Raw genomic sequence first — 9,760 nt, 5'->3', positions numbered from 1 at the left:
TTATTAAAAAGCATGCCACCTTAATATAGGCTATGATTTATAACATGATTCATAGTTTAATTTAAATTCCACATATGATATAATTTGTATAGGTGAATGTTGAAACGCGTGGTTGCTTGTGCATTATGCCTATATTAATAGCGAAATGCTTTAATTTAATGTTAGTTGTGACGTAAGAACAAATATTAAAACAATCATAAAAATACTTGTAATGAATTATAATAAACTCACAGAATGTGTATTTTTTAATATTCGAATTGATAAAGACAGTAATAAAAGTAAAATACTAACGTCTTAGTATAATAATAATAATAATAATAATAATAATAATTAGTATTATTACCATTATTATTATTATTATTATTATTATTATTATTATTATTTACTTACTTCATCTATTGATTTTTTGTATTGGTCAACGGCCGTTGGCCAATAATTATAGACCAGCACATTAGTACAATAAAAACAAATAATACAAATTTTATTAGAATGTTGTAGCTTAAATATAGATAATATTAATAGTGATAAAAGCGATAAACATAGTGTTAAAGCATAAATACAGGTATAATATTAATAAAAATTAAAATGATCAGTGTTGAATTAATAAAGGATTGCAAAGAAAAATAAAAAGCCAAAATTTATAGGTTATATAATGCAATTAAATCATTTATTAGTTATTTATTACTATACATTAAATGGATCGAAATCACAACCATGCATATTGACATTTTTATGCTTGTAGAGACCGGAGAAAGGGATTTAGAATTTCTAGTAAGAGAAAATTTTGTGATCTCTGAATTCTTTAGTAGGAATACGGAAGCTGTCACCCTTGATGATCTTACAAAAGAAAATGTAAACAAGTTCATATCGTCTAGTATCAGGGGCGATTTCTCCGGGCATGCTATGCTTGCTGCGCAAGCCCAATATTTTCGTAAAATGTTTATTTCTCAAAATGGCGTTACGTATATTAAAATTTATTTTGATTTTTGGAATACTGTATAGGCGTAATACCATCCGCAGGTTGCACACCGCAAGTATCGCAACGCTTGCTCGTTTCTCGGAGCTACAGGAAAGACGTAGAAATAGCGAGAATATGATGCGCGCGCAAGTGCCTTCCTCCTTGGTCCGTCCTAGGCGCACATGCTTCTGTTATGTGTTGTTTGAAGCTCTGGTCCGAGAGCTACACCAACGACTATTTAACGTTACACAGAGCAGTATTGACAGCGGGAATGTGCTGTGATTTGCGAGTGCAATGTAATTTGTGTGAGCTGCTGCATGTATTATTAATTCTTAAACATTAATTTGAAGTATTGCAATGAGTTCGGAATTGTGTATTATTCAAACCTTATTATTAAATCCATTTTCCCGAAGGACTATTCAAGAGAAGACAGACATTATATAGAATATTAATGTACTCAATACAACTTTATGCATTGGTTGGCAGGGTCCGAAAAAACTAAATAAACTGTATTGTTGGCCATGTTTGTTATATTATATCGAACTTCTACATCTGATAAGCGAATATGATCCATGACTCATAATGATTTCATAATTATAAAATAAATTATTTATGTGGGTCGGATTATTTTTATTAATTATGAATTATTATATCCTCCCATCTTCCCCTGTGAATAAAAGAGCAAGCCTAACTTTCGTGACTAGCATTCGCCCCTGTCTAGCATAGGTTTCGACATTTAAAGTATTCAGTAAATACCTCATAATTATACTTATTATTTAGGTAAAAATTTAAATGCACATAAGGATTAAGTTTTCTTTGAATATTTTCTAATTTTGCCGACTCAGTTGTGAGAGAATTCCAAACTATAGATGCATATTCAAGTTTCGATCTCACTAATGTATACAATAATATTAATAGGGAGTCTGGTGTAGAAAAAGAATGACCTTATTAGCCCTAGAATTCTTAAGAAATCATCATCATCATCATCATCATCATCATCATCCTGTCAAGTACTAGTCCCAAAAGAACTGTTACGGCCTGAAAAAGCGATTTTCTTGCCATCTTTTCATAGGTCGACCAAGTGACCGTTTCCCATTTGGACGATACTTCATTATTACCTTAGGGATCCTGGATGAAACCATTCTTGAGACATGTTCCTTCCAGTTTAACTGATATCTGGAGATATAGTCCAGTATTGATGACACATTAAGTTCTTGAAGGATATCTTCATTTTTCTTTCGATCCCAGTTAGTGTAGCCAGCTGTTCGGCGCATGAATCTCATCTCGCAAGCTGTTAGTCTGCTTTCATCTTTTGTCCTTATAGTCCACGCTTCACTCCCATAACATAAGACTGGTCGAGCTATTATTTGATAAAGACGGGTACGAGTTGATTTTGTACTAATGAAGGTTTTAAAACTCTATTAATAATTGTTGAATTTCACAATTTTCTCTGGTAAATCCAAATTTTCAACAAAACAAAGTTTATATCCTAAATAATTAAACTCATTAACTCTTTCCAAAATTGAGTTATTTAAACAAATTTTGCTTGGTATTGGGTATTTACCACAAAAGGCCATTATTTTTGTTTTGTTAATGGATATTTCCATTGAATAATTTTGAGCTATTAAATTTAAATTATGTACTGACCATTGCCATCTATATGTTAATTCCCTGAACGTTCCATGTAGCAAATTTAATATTTTCTTTTTTCCATTCATTACTCTTATTGATTCGTAAGTTGTCATTAAAATGGTCTTAAGAAGTAATGATAATAATAATAATAATAATAATAATAATAATAATAATAATAATATACAGGGACATCACTTTATTTTTACTAACATTTTTAACATTAACCTGGCTATACTCGGAAACACTGTTACCCCCCTTCCATTACAGGAGTTTGGAGTTGCTAGTGCAATATGTAAACAAATCATTTTATTAGCTATAGGAGGAGAGAAAAGTAGTCTATCCATATATGTTACAGGGAAATATAGTATTACGATTTTCAGTTTGGTCATTACTTTACAGTATTTTATCAAAAAACAGTAGAATAGTAACAATCTTTTTCACAAACTCAATTCTTCAGGCGGTTATATGCATTATGTAATGACTACTTTATTCAGCATATTAATAACCTAATTTATTCCTGAGAATTTTGTGAGCACTTCCGTAAGAAACCCCAATTTCTACAGCTAACTTCTTGACCGACTTATTAGGACCTCGTTGCATCCTTTCTCTAGCATCTTCTACAGCATCTTCTGTCACCTTTGTTGGCCATATTACACTTTTCTTCCTTTCTGTACACTCTGTTGCTCTAAATTTATCTACCAGATTAGTGGCATTTCTACGAAAATATTGCGTAATGATATAATCACGATATTGTGAGGAAATGAAACTGTTGTTCACATTCGGTTATATTGTAATTCCAGTTTCCATCATCGTCCTTCAAACGTACAAACAGTAAAACAAAACTCTTGTTTAAATAATGCTGTTAAGTACCGTACCATATTATAGGGTACCGTACTTTCGGTAACTCTAATCTTCACTTGTGCTCAGTCCACACAGATAAATTCAGTTATGCTACACACCATACCTGTGTGAAAATAAACTTCAGTAATATAAGCTCTTTCTTCTATAGAAAACGCAACATATTTCTGAAACACACTGTACTCTGTACTGTTTATTTCACTGCTAGCAACAGCGGCCGTAAGTTTGTGTGACTGACGTTAGCAAGGACATTAGTGAAAGGGGTGGGAGTCAAGTACATTTAGAAACGCAGGTACAATAAAAATTGAAGTAAAAATAAAATGATGTCCCTGTACAAGATTAAGCATATTTCCATTTTGATATCTAGTTTTGAGAAAGTAGAGAGATAGGCTTCTTTATCCCAGTGAGCGAATGATGCTGCTTTTGGCAAGGCTCACGAAGGGATTGTTTTCTTCCTGAAACACGGGCGTAGTCCTGTACTCCAGAGAGGAGTAGTTCACTTCATCGCCCTATTGAGCGTCCGTAACTCTTGACTGAATCCGCCACTGGGAACCCAATGAAACGAGTTCGGAAATAGGAATAGCTTCTGCGGGGTGTAAGGAAAATCGCCTCCGCTGGGGCTAATAACTAAGGCGTGTTTCCCTTTTTCTCCGACTTGATCGAACTGCATTCACTCCTTCCTAATCCCATCCCAGGTAATGCTCTCTCAAGGGTGTCGGCTCAGACTCGAACTGACCGTGCCTTGCGGTTCGCTGCTCTTGTAACGCACGTTTTGGGAACAACTTCCTTTGTAATCGAAAATTGCACAATTTAGCAAAACCCTTGTGAATATTTTAATTTCTCTCAAGTCTTAACACTCTGTCGACTGCAACTTCGTACACGGCACCAAGTTGCCGGCTTCTTTCAATTCTCTAAGTCAGGGATCCTCAAATTCTTCCCGCGATGCCAAATATTAACATAACTCTCTAATTGAAGCATTGGGCCGAATAACGGTCTATGTTACAATTTTTGAAAATCGAGTTTTTAATGGAAAAATCCTCTGTATAATTTTACACAGCTGTCACAAAAATAATTGTCATGTTATAACCATATCCACTCGAAAGCAGGCTACTAGTACAAGAAAACACTTAGGGTGCTATTCAGAGACATTTCGCTAACCCGTGCTACGAGCGTGCTAAACTAGCCCCGGCTATCGACTGGTTAATTGTACAGGATTCATATCATATCATATCATATATCATATCATATCATATCATATATCATATATCATATATCATATCATATCATATCATATCATATCATATCATATCATATCATATATCATATATCATATATCATATATCATATATCATATATCATATCATATCATATCATATCATATCATATCATATCATATATCATATCATATCATATATCATATATCATATATCATATATTATATATCATATATCATATCATATCATATCATATCATATCATATCATATCATATCATATCATATCATATCATATCATATCATATCATATCATATCATATATCATATATCATATATCATATATCATATATCATATATCATATATCATATCATATCATATCATATCATATATCATATATCATATATCATATCATATCATATCATATATCATATATCATATCATATATCATATCATATCATATATCATATCATATCATATATCATATCATATCATATATCATATCATATCATATATCATATATCATATTTCATATCATATCATATCATATCATATCATATCATATCATATCGCTAACACTGATTTATGAATACGAAAAACGTTAGTTTGCTGATCATCCACCGGAAGCCCGCGCTAAGAATGTCTATGAATACGGCTGTTGATCTTTATTTCCTGTTAAACTTGCGTATGATCATGCTTCGACATTTTGAATGCAGAAGATTTTCACAAATTTGTTCTCTTCCATGTTATTGGCTGCTGGGACACAAACATCCAGCAGTAGCGTTGGACATCCTGGCTGTTGCTCTTATCTGCGATCAGTCAGAAAGTCAAGAAATGAATTGGAAAAATAAAAATGTATTTAATTGCGTGCCCAAAATCTATAAATTTATTAAACATCTAAATCTTTTGAGTTAGTGTGGTTTAGAAAGTGCGCGTCAGCAGCTAGAGCTATTTACACCGTTATCTAAAATTACACCCCCTGTAAGAATTAGTTTCCCTTATATAAGCTTAATCAGAGTTTGTATACAAAACAAATATACTACCTGTAAATACTGTACAAAGTTTAATGAAAATCTGTTAAATAGAAGAAAAGTTATTAATTTTTCCTAAATGTAATACCTTATATGGGGTAGTTTCCCTTATACAAACTTAATCAGAGTTTGCAAAACAAATATAGGCCTACTACTTGTAGCTACTGTTCAGAGTTTCATGAATATCTGTTACATAGGAGAAAAGTTATTAATTTTCCCTAAATGCACTCCATATAAGGGATAGTTTCTCTTATACAAACGTAATCAGAATTTGTGTAGGAAACAAATACACTACTTGTAACTACTGTACAAAGTTTCATGAAAATCTGTTACATAGGGGAAAAATTATTAATTTTCTCTAAATGCACCCCATATAAGGGATAGTGTCTGTTATGCAAACGTAATCAGAATTTGTGTAGGAAACAAATACACTACTTGTAACTACTGTACAAAGTTTCATGGATAAATCTGTTACGTAGGGGAAAAATTATTAATTTTCTCTAAATGCACCCCATATAAGGGATAGTTCCTCTTATACAAACGTAATCAGAGTTTGTGTAGGAAACAAATACACTACTTGTAACTACTGTACAAAGTTTCATGGATAAATCTGTTACATAGGGGAAAAATTATTAATTTTCTCTAAATGCACCCCATATAAGGGATAGTTTCTGTTATACAAACGTAATCAGAATTTGTGTAGGAAACAAATATACTACTTGTAACTACTGTACAAACTTTCATGAAAATCTGTTACATAGGGGAAAAATTATTAATTTTCTCTAAATGCACCCCATATAAGGGATAGTGTCTGTTATACAAACGTAATCAGAATTTGTGTAGGAAACAAATACACTACTTGCAACTACTGTACAAAGTTTCATGGATAAATCTGTTACGTAGGGGAAAAATTATTAATTTTCTCTAAATGCACCCCATATAAGGGATAGTTTCTGTTATACAAACGTAATCAGAATTTGTGTAGGAAACAAATACACTACTTGTAACTACTGTACAAACTTTCATGAAAATCTGTTACATAGGGGAAAAATTATTAATTTTCTCTAAATGCACCCCATATAAGGGATAGTGTCTGTTATACAAACGTAATCAGAATTTGTGTAGGAAACAAATACACTACTTGTAACTACTGTACAAAGTTTCATGAAAATCTGTTACGTAGGGGAAAAATTATTAATTTTCTCTAAATGCACCCCATATAAGGAATAGTTCCTCTTATACAAACGTAATCAGAATTTGTGTAGGAAACAAATACACTACTTGTAACTACTGTACAAAGTTTCATGAAAATCTGTTACATAGGGGAAAAATTATTAATTTTCTCTAAATGCACCCCATATAAGGGATAGTTTCTTTTATACAAACGTAATCAGAATTTGTGTAGGAAGCAAATACACTACTTGTAACTACTGTACAAACTTTCATGAAAATCTGTTACATAGGGGAAAAATTATTAATTTTCTCTAAATGCACCCCATATAAGGGATAGTGTCTGTTATACAAACGTAATCAGAATTTGTGTAGGAAACAAATACACTACTTGTAACTACTGTACAAATTTTCATGAAAATCTGTTACATAGGGGAAAAATTATTAATTTTCTCTAAATGCACCCCATATAAGGGATAGTGTCTGTTATGCAAACGTAATCAGAATTTGTGTAGGAAACAAATACACTACTTGTAACTACTGTACAAAGTTTCATGAAAATCTGTTACATAGGGGAAAAATTATTAATTTTCTCTAAATGCACCCCATATAAGGGATAGTTTCTGTTATACAAACGTAATCAGAATTTGTGTAGGAAACAAATACACTACTTGTAACTACTGTACAAAGTTTCCTGAAGATCTGTTACATAGGAGAATTGTTATTAATTTTCTCTAAATGCACCCCATGTAAGGGATAGTTTCTCTTAGACAAATGTAATCAGAATTGTGTAGGAAACAAATACACTACTTTTAACTACTATACCATGTTTCATGAAGATCTGTTACATAGGAGAAATGTTATTAGTTTTCACTCTCGGTAGTTGTAATCCCCTGGTAGAGGGGAAGAGAAGGTCTGATGGCCTTATATCTTCCAGGTTAAATAAATAAATAAATAAATAAAAAAATAAATAAATAAATAAATAAATAAATAAATAAATAAATAAATAAATAAATAAATAAATAAATAAATAAATAAATAAATAAATAAATAAGTAAGTAAATAAATGCACCCCACATGAGGGGTATTTTCTCTTATACAAACGTAATCAGAGTTTGCTTAGAGAACAAATATACTACCTGTAACTACTGTACAAATTTTATTGGAAATCTATTACCTAGGAGAAAAGTTATTAACGTTTTCAAACTAGAGTGGTGTTTGGGATCACTGTGCGATGGCTACAACCGATGCTAAATAATGTAGATGACAAAAGGATATAATTGTCTTCTACGTCGGAGTTGCTGAACAGATTCGTTTATATCTCTGAATAGGTTTCACAGCTTGACATGTTTCGAGAATTTCGCATATCGGTAATAAGAGAATGCAAGCATATCGGCATAGCGCTTAGGTTCGAGAGCTGGTGCTCTCTTCTGATAGATTGGTGCGACAAGCTTTCGTCTCCGATTTCCAAAAAAGTTCTCTTCTAAGATGTGGGAGTTCCCATTCTTCGGGCCAGCGCCTGCTGCTCTTTTGTGACATAAGCTTTTGTGAGGGATGCGAGACTGATTCCCGTACAATGCTTGACAGGCCGCCATCTATATGTCTGGACACGAACTCTCCGTGTCAGGAAATGTCAGGTGTAAAAAAAATCATGTGGGTGGAAATAAATGAGGGAGATTTATGCTTGATCAGGGTCGTACATGCGTGGGAGAATACCTGTGGACAAGGAAACGTATGGGGAAATCTATCTCATCACAGCGACGCTATTGTGTGAACTACTATTCGCTTTCGAAATATATTCAAAGGAGCATAGATATGGAATTTGTGGTATGGGCATCAATATATTGTCTGTCATGTTCCAATGAATGCCATTAACGAGGCTCTACGTGGTCGTACACGTTCTTTAAATCCATGTTTATAGTTTGCTTGCAGTACTTTTGTTGGTTAAGAGAAATTTTTGGTATTTAGTGTATCGAGAAACTGTTAAGTGGTTACTCACATTGAAATATTGAAAATATATAAGTTTCATAAATGTTATTCCTCCATGTACTTAAGCTGTATTTTGATTAAATTTTATATGCTTATTGCCTGAAATTTATTTTTCGATGTAAAAGATAAATGTTTGTTTACATAAAAAGTTTACTGAATAGTGAATTTTCAAATTTTTCGTTTACAAATTGATACCTAACTGCTTTTGAGGTTAATGTAGTAAGTACGATTCTATGGAATAATAGGGGTGTAATTGACGTTTTGTTATTTGAAGTTTTGTATCAGTGAAGAAATGTGTTGTGTCAGTGAAGTGTGTTTCTATCAGTGAAGTTTTATAGTTTATAGTGGTAATGCAAAATATTTGAACAGTGAAATGTTTTTGAAGTGTTAGTGAAATGTGTCGTAGTTCCAGTGCAGTGAATGAGTTGAGAGCGAAATGAGTGTAGTGCTGAAAGGTATTTGTGCATGTATAAACACATCACATATCGTCGTTGTTCCTGCAATAACTCCTATGTGACATATTTATCGATTTTCAGATTTTTGTTCTATTAAATACCTTAAATAGTGATACAGGAAATAATAAAATCTCCTGTATGTAATTATATGTCTTTGTTTCGAAAATGTAAGAATTCACAGTCTGCTATGTATGGCTGCCATAGGATGAATAAATGTTTTTTCTCTTCCTACTGAAAAATTGTATATTTTGCACATAGGAGTTATTGCAGGAACAACGACGATATACTCATGGGTTTAAGTTCGAACTTGGGGTTAAGATACAAATTAGATTTAGTTTAAATGATCGTGCTTCATTTAATTTAGAATGTTTCTTGTTAATATAATTATACTATTGCTATTTTATTATTATTATTATTATTATTATTATTATTATTATTATTATTATTATTAGTG

This window comes from Periplaneta americana, chromosome 10 (assembly GCF_040183065.1).
Source record: "Periplaneta americana isolate PAMFEO1 chromosome 10, P.americana_PAMFEO1_priV1, whole genome shotgun sequence".
Lineage (NCBI taxonomy): Eukaryota > Metazoa > Arthropoda > Insecta > Blattodea > Blattidae > Periplaneta > Periplaneta americana.
Note: the sequence above shows the minus strand (reverse complement) of the source record.